The sequence below is a fragment of the Saccopteryx leptura genome, chromosome 4 (assembly GCF_036850995.1).
Source record: "Saccopteryx leptura isolate mSacLep1 chromosome 4, mSacLep1_pri_phased_curated, whole genome shotgun sequence".
Lineage (NCBI taxonomy): Eukaryota > Metazoa > Chordata > Mammalia > Chiroptera > Emballonuridae > Saccopteryx > Saccopteryx leptura.
The window spans coordinates 148,096,776-148,111,817 of record NC_089506.1 but is presented as its reverse complement, the minus strand read 5'-3'; the positions used below and the strand labels follow the sequence as shown (position 1 = coordinate 148,111,817).

At 34.5% G+C, this 15,042-nt stretch overlaps 1 non-coding gene and 1 pseudogene across 1 annotated transcript; both read left to right on the top strand.

Moving 5' to 3' along the window:
* Window positions 1-2,304: 2,304 nt before the first annotated feature.
* On the top strand, window positions 2,305-2,832 carry LOC136404261 (heterogeneous nuclear ribonucleoprotein D-like pseudogene; annotated as a pseudogene).
* Window positions 2,833-13,605: 10,773 nt separating this feature from the next.
* On the top strand, window positions 13,606-13,765 carry LOC136404523 (U1 spliceosomal RNA). The gene has a single exon (XR_010751289.1). It is a non-coding gene; the product is annotated as a U1 spliceosomal RNA (small nuclear RNA).
* The last annotated feature ends 1,277 nt before the right edge of the window (window positions 13,766-15,042 follow it).

The window sequence follows — 15,042 nt, the reverse complement described above, 5'->3', positions numbered from 1 at the left end:
CAGCAAAAGTGAGCAAACTTCAAAATCATATTTTACAAACTCATTGCCCAACACTTGGCTACAGTGGTACCTCCTGAGGAGTTTGGGGTCCCAGTCCAACATCAGGCCCACAGCCTAGGGTTCCAGTGCCAGAAGAGAAGTCCTCATAACTTTTAGATGTAAAAACCAGTGGTGATTATGGCTGAGTGAGAAGAGAGCTGCAGGAGTCTCACACAGCTCCTCTTAAAGGGCCCACTCTTGTACATTCTTGGACTCATTTCTTTGAAAGGGACCAGGGACAAGGGGTGGAGGGACTGGATTGTTGGCATCAGGACAAGACATGGGTGGGGGCAGCTTTCTGCCAGACAAAAGTGCTGGCAGAGGCCATTGTTTCTTTTCTAAAACCAGGCTACTCTCCCAAAAGAGCTAGCAGGCAGGCACCATAGCTGAGTTTCCATCTACCTGGCTCACATTGTTCCCCTCACCATGGTGATTCCCTGATACCCTGCCCCATCCAAGGAGTGGATACAGCCAAGCTGTTTCAGTGGCTTTTCCATACAAAGAGCTCCTCTTGTCTTTTGTTTCAGACTTTCCTAAAATCTCTCAAACAAGTAGCATCTGGCCTCTGTGTACCCCATACATCTTGCTAAGTGACTCCAGGCCTCACACTAGTGACAGCTGGCCTTGGTGGACAGCTTGGCCACTCCTGGGCACCTCCAAATCCAGCACAAGTAGCAGCCACTTACACATCATGATGTAGCTTGTGCCCAGTGGCCTAAGACAGAGCATAGCTAGTAGCTGGCTTTGCATCTCCTGGGATTTCCCAAAGCCAATGCACCTGGTGGACAGCTTCAGACCATGCCAGAGTATAGCTCTACCACCTCCATGAGCAACAAATTCAAGGGGTGAACTCGGTGAGCACCTAAGCCCCACTTAAACAAGTCCTGCCCATTAGGTCGACTCTTGCACAGCAGCTCCTCCACTGTAGTCATAGCCAGTCCTCAAAGCTGATCAGCCTCTCAGTGATGCCTACACCAAACAAAGCTCAACTACAGTGCACACAGCCCACACAGGGGTGCAACTGGAATGCCCTGCTCAGGTGACAGGAGACTGTGCCAGTGGGCCCTACAGGATACCTACTATACAAGTCCACTCTACCAAGCCTTGGAGACTTAGAAGTCCTACCTAATACATAGAAACAAACACAGGGAAGCAGCTAAAAGAGTAGAGACAAAGAAACATGTCCCAAATAAAACAACAGGAGAAATCTCCAGAAAAAGAACTAAATGAAATGAAGGCAAACAAACTACTAGTTATAGAGTTTAAAACCATGGTTATAAGGATGCTTAAGGAACTTAATGAGAACTTTAACAATGAAATAATAAGCAAAAAAAAGACATAAAACTATAAAAAAGTCAGAAATGACAGAAACACTGACTGAAATGAAGAAAAATTTGTAGGGAATCAATAGTAGAATACATCAAGCTGAGAAACAAATCAGTGATTTAGAATATAAGGAATACAAGAGAGCTCCCATAAGATTGTCAGCTGGTTTCTCAACAGAAACTTTGCAGGCCAGAAGGTAGTGGCAAGAAATATTCAAAAAGTAAAGATGTACAACCAAGATTACTCTACCCAACAAAACATATAAGAGCTTCCCAAACAAGAAAAAGCTAAAGGAGTTTATCATGACCAAACCAGTATTATGTGAAATGTTAAAGGGTCTTCTTTAAGAAGAAGAAGAAAGAAAAGATAAAAAATATGAACAATAAATTGGCAATAAATACATATCTATTGACAATTGAATGTAAAAATAAAAAAGCAAGCAGATCAGAAACAGAATCATAAATACAGAGAACATTTTGATGGTTGTCAGATGGGAGGGAGATGCAAGGGTGGGTGAAAAAGTTAGAAGGATTAAGAAGCACAAATTTGTTGTTGCAGAATAGTCAGAAGGAAGGACATAAAGTACAACACAGGGAATATAGTCAATATTCTAATAACCATGGATGGTGTCAGATGGGTACAAGACTTATCAGGATGATCACTTAATAAGTTATGTAATATCTAATTATTTTATTACCTAAAACTAATATTGTATGTAAGCTGTAAACAAAAAATTTTAAAAAAAATTTAAAATATATAAAGCAAAAATGAATGACTATAGACCTCCATACAACGCTCTGCCCTTGATGTTCTAGGACTTGAACTGCCCTATGCCAACAACTCCACCACCATGGAGGACCAAACAAGTACAACAACATAAAGTTACTCAGAGAGGGATCCAAGATCAATGCAAGCAAGAACCAGCAGGATGATGGTAAAATGTTTATTGGAGGCTCAAGCTGGGATGCAAGCAAGGGTATTTGCCTCAATTTGGGGAAGTTGTAGACTGCACAATTAAAATAGATGCAGTCACCGAAAGATCAAGAGGATTTGGATTTATAGTTTTCAAAGATACTTTCAGTGTTAACAACATTGTGGAACTGAAGTAATCCAAACTGGATGGCAAATTGATAGACACAAAAAAGACCAAAGCTTTGAATGGGAAGAAAAGCTCAATTTTGTGGATGAATTGAGCTCAGATACTTCTACAGAACAAATTTTAAAATATTTTGGAACCTTTGAAGAGACTGAAAATATTGAACTTCTCATTGATACAAAAACAAATGGAAGAAGAGGTTTTTATTTCATCACATAAAGAGATGAGCCAGTAGAAAAAAACTGTTAGGAAGTAGATATCATCAAATTGGTTCTGGGGAGTGTGCCCTCAAAGCTGTCCCACTCAGAGAGGTATATAGGCAGCAGCAGCAACAACAAAAAGAAGGAAAGGGGGCTGCTACTGGTAGATGAGATGGTATTAGGGGTCATGCAGAGGTTAGGGCCAAAACTGGAACTAAAGGTTTAATAACTATTGTGATCAAGGATATGGAGATTACAATAGTGCCCATGGTGGTGATCAAAAGTATAGTAGTTGTGGCATCTCTGATTCTACCGGGTATAACAATGGGAACTATGGATAGGGATAGGGATATGTTGACAACAGTGGCCAGCACAGTGCTTACAGCAAGGCATCTCCAGCGTGTGGCAATCACCAAAACAACTATTAGCCATACTAATGGAGGACGTTGGAGAAAACAGGAAGAGATTGCTGAAGTAACCGATGTTGCAGGATGACACTGAAGATTGGTCTTTGTTGCTCTAAGATAATTATTTTGTAAAATACTGTCTCATGTATAAGACACAACTGTGTCCAACTGCAAATAGCCACCAATTACTTTTATTTGTTTTTAATTTGTTTTTTTGCTATCTCTGCTATGATTCGATGTGGATTTGTGTTTATACAAATTTTATTTGTATGATTTCATGTTAACTATCAAATCAATAAATAAATGATTCCTAATGTGAAAAAAAAGAATAACTGTAAGAATAAATTGAAAAATCCATAACAAGAAAGAAAATTTATTATGCAACCCTATATGTATGGCTAAAGTTGATAAACTAAGTATCTACAACAAGAAATTTGTAAAAGAATACCATAAAATACCTAAGGAAAGCAGAAATAGGAAATTAGTAAAACTAATGTCACAGATTAATATAAAATAAATACAATAGAGGTTAAATAAAGTAAAAAATTGGTCCTATATAAATACTTCACTACCAATATTGAAAATCCTCTAGCAAGACAGACCAAGAAGAATAAAACAAAAGGTAACAAATAATATTAGGAATAAATACATATAATTACCTATGCATTAGAGATTTTTATATAATAAATGACTGAATAACTATGTCAATATATCTGAAAATATGCAAAAATAGATTACTAAGTTATGTTACCATATTTGATCTGAAATAAAATCTTAAAAGTTCTATAAACTAAAAGAAAATAATTTGTAATTCAAAGTTTTTCTACAAAAAAAGACACTCATGACCCTGGCTAGTTGGCTTAGTGGTAGAACATCAACCCAGCATGTGAAAGTCCTGGGTTCGATTCCCAGTCAGGATATACAGGAGAAGTGACCATCTGCTTTGCCTCCCTTCCCTCTCCCCCTTCTTTCTCTCTCTCTCTTCTCCTGACACAATTGGTGGTTCAATTGATTTGAGCATGTTGGCCCCAGGTGCTGAGAATGGCTCTGTGGAGCGTTGGCCTCAAGCACTAAAAATAGATCAGTGCAAGCTTGGCCTCAGAGGGACAGAGCATTGGCTCTAGACAGGGGTTGCTGAATGGATCCTGGTCAGGGTGCATATAGGAGTCTGTCTCTCTATCTCCCCCTTTTTAACTTTAAAAAAAAAAGAAAAAAAGTCACATATAATCTCATAGGGAAGTTTTACCTAACACTTAAAAGACAGATAATTTTAATCTTATACAAATGGGAAAAGCAAAAAGATTCTCAAATTCATTCTGAGGTTGCATCTCCTTAATACAAAATTAAGTCCTATTACAAAATTAAAGAACAATTTTACACATAAAATTTTATCTAAAATTCCAAAAAATATAACTGAATATAAACAACATTTTTCAAAATAATGGAAAACTATAAACAATCTAAATATCTATAGGCAAGAGAATGAATAATTTCTGGCACACTCAAATGATGGAGTACACATATAATATATCATAAGCCCATAAAAGAAAAGCGAGAGGCTATTTAAGCACAAATTTCAAGACAATAGTAATCTCAGCATGAAAAGAGAACTTGATCTCAAGGAAGAGAACACATTACGCTTCAAAGGGCAGGGGGGACTGTTTTATTTCTTAAGCTGGGGTAATGCTACATATTTATGCTATTTGGAAAATATTAAATACAGTCGTCCCTCACCATATTGTGGTTCACTTTTCACAGTCTCACTGTATCGTGGATTTTTCAATTGTATATACTTAATTTTGTATCATGGATTTTTTGCTATACCATCGGATTTTGCAGTATTTATGTATTTTTATATACTTATTTAGATATTTTTTGTGGCAAAATAAGCATTTTTTGCCTAAAAATTGAAAATTATAAAAATATAAAAATATTAATTAAAACATATTAGTATTTATTGGTACCTGTATAGAATTTTATATGTTGTTAAAATTATGTAGGTTTAAGAGCATAGAAAGTGTTTAAGAGCATAGGAAGTGTTTATAAGAGTGTAGGGAGGGTTTATAAAGCCTTAAAATATATATAAATAATAAAATAAATATAAAGTCGCTACTTTGCAGATTTTCACCTATTGTGGGGGGTTCTGGAAACTAACATTTGCAATAGACAAGGGATCACTGTACTAACATGAAAATTTGAATTAATAGATTCCTTTTCTAACTAGCGATGCTATAAAACTGAGTACATTATTGTCTATAACAATATCATGCACTTATATTTTAACATTACATTCATTAATTTTATACAGTCCCATTTCCTCAACTATATTGAATGCCTGCTTTGATCAGTTATTAGTTTCTTGGACATAAAGTTTCTTAATTGATAGGAATCACATGATTTACTCATCAGACGATAATATAATATTAATAATATAGCTGTCTCAGCTACATGTCTACATTTAACCTAAACTTACATTCTGAATTTTTTACGTTATTAACTGTGCTTGGCATTTATGTTTTCCATGTAACTCACTACTTTCTTACCTAGATTCTGACTTTAATATACCATTCCATATAAACAATTCCAATCTCCAGAATGATCATGTCCTAAATAAAAACGCATAAACTCTAAGTGATTAATTTACTGCAGGTCTAAGTTTAACATTGGGTTAATCTATTCCCTTCAAAGAACTGCGGGCCCAAGAGCCCTTCCGTTTTACAATTTGTTGAAGGATAACAGAGCTTTAAGCAGAGCTGATTTTAAAAAGAAAAATAAATAAAAAGGTTTAGTAGAATAATTGCATATTTAACACCTACCATAATTTTCACTTATAATGGCATTTAAATCATTATTTAGTGCAAGTATTTTCCTGCCCTTATTTTCTCTTGTAAATATTTTTAAATGCATTATTATTATTATTATTATTATTATTATTGATTTTAGAGAGAAAGAGGAAGGGAGAAAGAAAAAAACATTGATTTTGTTGTTACACTTATTTATGCATTCATTGGTTGATTCTTGACCAGGGATTAATCCTACAACCTTGGCATATTAGATGATGCTCTAACTGAGCTGGAATATATTTTTGTTATGATTTTTGCTCTTAATAATAATGATATAAATTTTATAGACTGTTAAGTCTCAAAAAAGGAAAATATTATAAAAATTGTTTTTATTTAGAAAAGGAAATGTAATTGGGTAACATTGATTGATAAGAGCACATTGGTTTCAAGTAAACATTTCTATAGCATTTGAACTGTTACTACATTATGTACCCATTACCCAAAGTCAAATCATTTTCCGTCACTATATATTTGTCCCTCTTTACTCCTCTCCCCCTGTTCTCCTCTCCACAGCCCCCTTGCCCTAGGAACCACTTCACTTTTACTTCAGTCTATGAGTATCAGTTTTATATCTCACCTGTGTGTGAAATCATATAGTTTTTAGCTTTTTCTGGTTTACTTATTTCAGTTAGTATATTGTCATAAATGGTAATATATCATCATTTCTCATGTCTGAGTAGTATTCCATTGTATATAAGTATCACATCTTCTTTAATCCTCTATCAAAGGTAAAAAAAGTTTCTAATTCTGCCATATAATATACTATTATTTGTCTAGTATACTTAAAAAATTCAAAAGTCTATAAAATGAAGATCAATTAAAGATTATGATATAATTATACCAACAAAACTATTAATATTTAAAAAACTTTTTCCAAATATCTTGAAAACATCATATATTTGGATGCTGAATATATTGTCTTAGATTAATATTAAAAACGTTTTATTTCCTAAAATGTTATAAATTCTACTGTTTAAAATAATGTTTGAATATGAGAACTTGGATATATCTATGATCCTTACAATGGCCATAGTGTCCCTATACTATCTTCAGTAAGTCTTTTGATATTTTTAACTATTTTTCTTTACAGACATAAAATTTTTTTAAATAAATGTGTCTTTTAATAGATAAACTATATTATATATCTTTTACAGAATTATTTCAAATATAATTACATTTGTTAAATTGACTTTGTCTTACAAACATTGAAAGACAGGAATCATTGGCTTTATTATTATCTAACTTTGATCAATAACATTTAATGTGTTTGAGACATGAAATGAACCACTAAAAATTATACATAATTGTGCTTTCTAGTATTTGGTACATAAATAATTAAATTAATTAGAATTGCTTACCTTCTTATTCCTTGTCATTGTAACTGCTGTACAGGTGGCTTTTTTCTTTAAAGTTGTACCGCCTCTCTCCTCCAAGATCATAATGACTGGTGCACTTCCACTTAACATCTGTGACTTAAATAGGACATACATTATATAAATGAGAAACAAGAGTCTACCTCTCTGTTTTACAATATGAATTTTAACTCAAAAATTTGGTTTACAGAAATATGGCCCATAATAGAACTGCTCTAAATATAGAGACCCATAATAGAACTGCACTAAATATAGTATCATTTTGGTTACCACCCAAATTCTACTGGCCAGGTTTCATTACCAAAATGAGCATGCTAATTATAAACATGCACATCTGGAGAATTACATGTACATGTGTATACATGTATAGGTTGATGTCATGCTCAACAGTCGAGTCTCACGGATGTTTACTAAGACAATTCTTAATGTGCAGACGAGTATCATGACTAACTTGTCACTCTGTGTAATGGTTTCACTTTTATCAATGACCAGTGTGTTTACAGTTTGAAGCTAAAGAGAAAAGGGGCTCAATCATGAGAGGGGCCGATTATTTTCTTGGTGTTCATGATCAAAGAATACAGATCTCCGCCATTGCAAACACTTCACAAGTGTATGCCATGCTATTATAAAACAGGATAGATAAAAGATGGAGGTCTCAATTTAAATGTTCTTTCCTCAGGGAAAAAAAACCCTGATTCTCTAATCTAAGATAAAACTCCTACATTGTGTATCCAGAGCTTTCTAACTTTTCAATATTCATTCCACATATAATATATAATTGTAATTAATTATTTAATCATTATCATAGATTGGATTCTCTATAAGCAGAGCCTGACATGGGATTCACGAGACAAGTATCTTATTAAGAGGGGGCTCTCAGAAGAAACCTGTATGGGAGTGAGGGAACAGGACAGGGAAGGAAAGGAAGTTAAGCAAAGGTGTAGTCAGGGTGAAGTTTAACTTCAGCCTCATCACACAGGGGACCTTTGAAACACAAATTGTCCCACAGAGTATATCCTGCTTCGAAGTAAGGTTCTCACAGTTTAACACACAGCATCAGTCAGCCTTTGCACACAAGCTGCCTCGAGACAATAGAGAGGCAGAAGCTTCATTCCTGGGCATCTCCAGGCAAAAGGACTCCAGTATCCCCAGAGGAAAACTTTAGGCAAAGTTATAGATGAGGTCACTACAGCAGAGTTCTAGTGTGGCATTGGGGATAGGCACACCAAACCAGCAGAATGGTTCCCAGAAACTCTGGCAGGCACCAATGAGTCTGTGGCACCCACCTTTCTTCTCTGAAGTGGAAGCTCACTAATGGCAGAGGCAGTTTCAATCACATACTAGAGACTCAAGAAATATTTATAGTAAGAATGGGTAAATAAATGGATCAATGGGATTATTTGGCAGTTAAGAAATCATGTTTCTAACTTCTTTAAAATTCACTATCATCTTAATGAAAATAGCCTTGTACTATATTTGGATTCAAAGCACTAATATTCAGGTATAACATTTGAGTATAGAGAAAAACCCACTGATTAAAATACATACCATTTAGTTTAATACCCAAAATTGTTATTATAATTTTCAGGTTAATCATTATTTTTTTAAATTTTTTGTTCAGTTTAAGTCAACACATTACTTTTGTGTATATTCAGGATATAAAGTCTAGTATTTAGCAGATAATTTAAGTAAGCAGAAAAGCAGAATTCTGGGTCAAAGAATTTATTATCTTGTAATTTGAACATATTAACAAGCCAATGAATTAATGTTGATTAGTTTATACAATTAACTTATTACTATCCACTGTCAATAATTGGTGATACAAAATGTTTATATATTTGCAACATTAATTAAATGTATTTTATACTGTTTTACACATAGGATATGTCATGAACATTTTAGCTTTTCTACATTTTCTTCATGTTTATAGTAATGGATATATATACACAAGCATATATACATATATTGCATTTATGCACATTCTATTTGATTATACTATAATTTAGTAAAATATTTTAGTATTGAATACTTTAATTCATAATTTACAATGATTATTAAAGCTACAGTGAACATATTTGAGGATATTTTGGCTTCTGTTTGTGTGTGTTTCTTGCCATTGAGTCCTGGCAACTCCATGAATGAGTGATGTCCACAGTGTTCTGTCTTCAACAGCCACTCTTGCTCCATGCTAATGGCTTCTTTAATGGAGTTACCGTATTTTTTGCTTCATAAGATGCATCTGACCATAAGACACACCTAGGGTTTTAAGAAGAAAAATAATAAAAAAAATAGTCTGAACCAAATGGTGTGTTAAAATATTTAATAAAATACTGTATTTTTTATTCCATAAGATGCACTGGCATTCCCCCCTCCACTTTTTGGGGGAAAAAGTGTGTCTTATGGAGCGAAAAATACAGTAATCATTTTATATTTGGTCTTCTTAATTTCTTGCTGCCTTCTATTTTAACCCAACATTATTGTCTTCTGCAAGGAAACTGCCTTTATTTGGGATAGAATTAGGAATGAAATTTTAGTATTGGCCTTCACCATTTGGCTCAGTGGTAGAGCATCAGCCTGGTGTGTGGATGTCCTAGGTTCAATTTCTAGTCAGGGCACACAGGAGAAATGGCCATCTGCCTCTCCACCCCTTCTTTTCTACCTTCTCTCTCTCTATCTCTCTCTTCTCCTCCCACAGCCATGGCTCAGTTGGAGCAAGTTGGCTCTGGGTGTTGAGGATGGCTCCATGGCCTTGCCTCAGGTGCTATAATAGCTCAGTTGCCAAGCAATGGAGCAATGGCCCCAGATGTGCAGAGTATTACCCCATGGGAGTTTGCCAGGTAGATCCTGGTCAGGGTATATACAGGAGTCTGTCTCTCTGCCTCCCTGCTTCTCATGTAAAAAAAATATTTTAAAAAAGAAAATTTAACATTTGAGTCTAAAGCAACTTAATTTTTCTGCCATATTGATTTTAAGAAAGTCTCTGCTAAATTACTAAGTTAGCAGTAATGAATGATTATGGCAACATCTCTGCAGTATTCTAGAGTTGTATATTTTAGTTCTTGTTTGTTAATTTAACCGTTTAAAGCAATATCTTAAGATTTTATATTTCTTGGATAATTAGAGATGCCAATATTTACCTCATTTAACAAGTTTATAGCCTTGGCTGCTTGTCTTACTGTTGGAGCAGCGACCCAGCATATGGAAGTCATAGGTTTGATTCCTGGTCAGGGCATAAAGGAGAAACAACCATCTGCTTCTCCACCCCTCCCCCTTTCCCTCTCGCTCGGTGTGTGCGTGTCTCTCTCTCTTCCCCTCCTGCATCCAAGGCTCCATTGGAGCAAAGTTGGCCCCAGGTGCTGAGGATGGCTCCATGGCCTTGCCTCAGGCACTAAAATAGCTTCGTTGCCACCCAACAGAGCAGCAACCCAGACAGGCAGAGCATCACCAGGCTTGCTGGGTGGTTGAGCCACATGTAAGAGTCAGTCTCGGCCTCCCCACCTATCACTTAATTAAAAAAATTTATTTCCACTTTAAAAAATACCATATTGTTTGTCCACTAATTTATTTGGAAACTTGAATCTTTCTTATGCATCTGAATATACATTATATCATATTGAGAAAAATATCTATAACATATAACAATATTATCATTTTGTTTAGGTTTTATTTCTATTCTTTCCCAAAGATCAATATGCACACATATTTCATCATAATTTCCCCTATTAATTCTGAAAAAAAGTTATTGCACCACAGAACTTTTAATTATTCTACTCCATTCCTAATTTTTTAAATTGTCATTTTAACTATTTAATGCACCTGATATGTATTTTAAATTAAGAGAGTAAGAGAGAAATAACATTTTCCACAACTGTTCCAAACATTCTTACATAATTTTATATGATAATTGTTTTAAATTTATCCCATAGAAGGTTTACGTTAGTATATAACAAGAGTTGGTGTATAATTATTGATATGTCAGATCTTGACCTTCTATTCCATTCAATGTACATGTTGCTAAATTGTGTAGTATTTTATATACTGACACTATACAATACTTCTAATGTCGGTGGGGAAAGAAATTTTTTTATTATTTAATAATCCTACATATTATTTTATAAACATTCTTCTAGTTTACTTTTTATGAAGAATTATAACACCAAGTTCAAATTTTGGTATAATTATTAAAATTGAAATAATTTATATGCATTTCTAGAACTTATATATTTAGTAGTAATTAAAACTAGTACATTGCAGGGATATATTCTATACATCCAATTATTCAAATTTTTATTTAAGTCTTCCAACAAAAGGAATATGTAGTTTTTATATAAAGTTTCTGTACATAATAAAATTTAACTTTAACTCTAAATATTTATCTATATCTTACTCTGATGTATTTCTCTTTTTACAGAATTATATTTTTAAGCTGTTGTTATTTACTAGAATATAGAAATACAATATATTTTACACATTTGTATTACAACTAGATATTTATTAGTTCATTACAGATTTCTATGTATATTTGAAGTATATAATTTTATATATGTATGCACACACACTAAAATATACCCCTAGCCAATTTTTTACTTTTCATTTTTTTCCTGTACATTTTCATTCTCTTGAAATTCAAATGCTTTATTAATAGTATAGAAGTATCATTCTTTTTTTTTTTTTTTTTGCATTTTTTTGAAGTTGGAAACAGGAGGCAGTCAGACAGACTCCCGCATGCGCCCGACCGGGATCCACCCAGCATGCCCACCAGGGGGCAATGCTCTGCCCATCTGGGATATCGCTCTGTTGCAACCAGAGCCATTCTAGCACCTGAGGCAGAGGCCACAGAGCCATCCTCAGTGTCCGGGCCAACCTTGCTCCAATGGAGCCTCGGCTGCGGGAGGGGAGGAGAGAGACAGAGAGGAAGGAGAGGGGGAGGGGTGGAGAAGCAGATGGGCACCTCTCCTGTGTGCCCTGGCCAGGAATCAAACCCAGGACTCCTGCACGCCAGGCTGACGCTCTACCACTGAGCCAACCGGCCAGGGCCAGCTTATTTTTTATATACTAAACTATTTGGTTTTTATTTGCATAAAAATTCAATTATGGATTCATTCTCTAAATATTTTAAAACATACAAAGAAAATATTCTGGAATGATATAAAATATGTGAACACTCCTCTGAACCTTTCAAGTGCTCATCTTGTCAGTGTCTTAAACTCCTATTTAACCTTTGAAACATTTTTTAATGAAAAATCTTTCTTGAGTGTAGCTGCATTTTCACATGAAGAGTTTGGTGCCCTGCCCATTGTCAATTGTATCTTTGTTTTTGGTAGATATAATGGAATAGGTAGGTTTAAGAGCTGAAGGGTGGAGGAGGATCTTACATCTGCTAAATACTAGTAGTGTGACTGAATGATCTACTGAAAGATTTTGCTCTTTTTGCTAAATGGATATGCCACTTCCCTCTCACAGCGTTGATATGAGTCTTTTATAAAAGAATATGTTTAATTTTAACAAAATTAGTTCATTCTCACTTTTTTCTAAAATTTTATTTTTATATTTACATTTGACATAGAAATCTTGTCCCTTTACAATGCTTTGTCGGTCGACTTGAGGTCAAAACTATATTTTATTCATCCTTGTATCTCATGTTTGACTCAGTGATTCTAGGAAATCAATTACTATGCTCTGGCCTCTGAGAATCAAAAAGACCAGAAAGTGCTTGCCCCGTTAATTCCTAACATTCCTTTATGTATTTGCCTAGTGTGCTTCCTGTGGTGCTGGTACCTACTGTGTATTACCAAATACATGAGCACTTGTCTCTCACTAAGTGCTTGTTGATGATGAAGGAAGGAAATAAATTGATTCTGTTGCCTTATTCCAGTTTGGAAGAAATGTAATGAATATTTTTTATGACCTGATTATACAAACGTTTTATTCCTGTGTGTCTGATCTCTAGTGTCAATATCAGTCTGGACTGTGGCTCTCAATCCTCTGCCACTTTGAGAAAGCTCCAGGAGCCTCCATTATTGGCAAATCTATGTGGAACAGTGATACACAGATGAAAAGTTATAAATTAAGTCATTTCCTCAGTAGAAAATGGGACACTTGAAGTGAGACTACTCCAGAGGGATCACCCTTGCGTAGAGGAGCAGCTGCTCAGGAAGGTCTTCATTCTGGGACAGGTCTGAGATTTCTCGGAAACAATATTATGTGTTGGTCCCTAAGCTACTTTCAGTTTTCTCTCATTTATCACAGCCCCAAACAAAACTGCTACAAGACTCTAAAATCTGTAATAAGATCTATGCCAGGTTAAAAGCTTTTCATTGAACACTCATCGAGCAGGAAAGACACCACGATCACAAAGGTGGTTTTCTCAGGCTCGGGTTTTCCCACTGCACTCTGCTGTGCTGACCTCGGCAATCTCCCCAAATGTGGAGAACTCCACTGCATAATTGGCAGCTGGGCACTGCATTGGCACTTTCTCCGACCTGGGGGGAAAAAAGAGAGGAATTTCCTTGAGGCAAGTACAGAAACTCATTTCTTGAGCTTTATTTCAAAATTGGGAGGATTGGATTGAAAAGCCCAATAAATTGATATGTGAGGTTTATATTCATACCAAATCATTAGGAGAAATGACTCCCACACAGCAGTAAACAATCCCTCTTTGTATCAAGCTGGTAATACTAGGGAGGAGAGGAAGAGTAAAAAGTGAGTCAGGTAATGCTGATATTATTTTGATTTGTTACTACTATTGATCATAATGTATCATCAAAGCATCACAATATTAAAACACATTCAAAACTGTATAGAAAATGGAGCTTCTGTCCCTGAGATTTTCTGCCTACCTCGCGGTCAATACGTTTTTATTATCAGTATCAATTAAACTATTTCTCTGTTTGTGTGCTTGTTTATTTTGTCCATAGCCTCTAACAACCAAACAATGTTTAATTCCCACAAATTATAATCTTTCTAAATGATATTGGCATCTAAGCCATGCAAGTCCACCTTAAAAGGGCCAGCATTTTAAAACATACACCACAGTCCTTCATACATAAATATTTTTTTGTCTTAGGAAAAATGATAGGTATTTACAAGGATTAGCTTACATGTTTTAAGAAGGGCAATAGAAATCTATTTGCAAGTCTGAAATGCATTTTTATTATACTAAAAATTGTTTACATTATTTTAAAAAGATGGTGTCCCAAGAGTACATGGAAGTTTTATTACTCTTTTTAAATACTGTGTTAAATAATTATATGTCAAATTATGTTAAATGTTTTACTTATAAAAATTACTTTGCAGCATAATTGTTTAGTAGGTATGTCATTAAGCATGCTACTTACTAAGGAAATAGGATTTACTTACCAAAATTAATGCTAACAAAATGCATTATTTATTCCTTAATTATGCTTTAAAATATTGGTATGAATTCCTGGGAGAAAGCACAAAGATATTTTCTGCTTTTGATAAATTAATCAAAAAATGTGAATTAATTGTCAGTAATATTTCTCTTTGGACTTCAAATAAGCATCTACCTCCTCAGTGCACTATTTGGGGAAAAATCAGTTAAAACAATAAATTTTTATGAGGCTAAGGAAAGAAAATTGTACAAATCAACACGTCTGTAACTTTAAAATGGAAAATATGAATTATTACAAAGCAAGATTGTCTATCAAAGAAAGTAATCTATTAGAAACTAATGTAGACCAATCAGATACTATGTCTAATAAAATTGAATCATCAGAAGTTTAATCATTTTTTAGT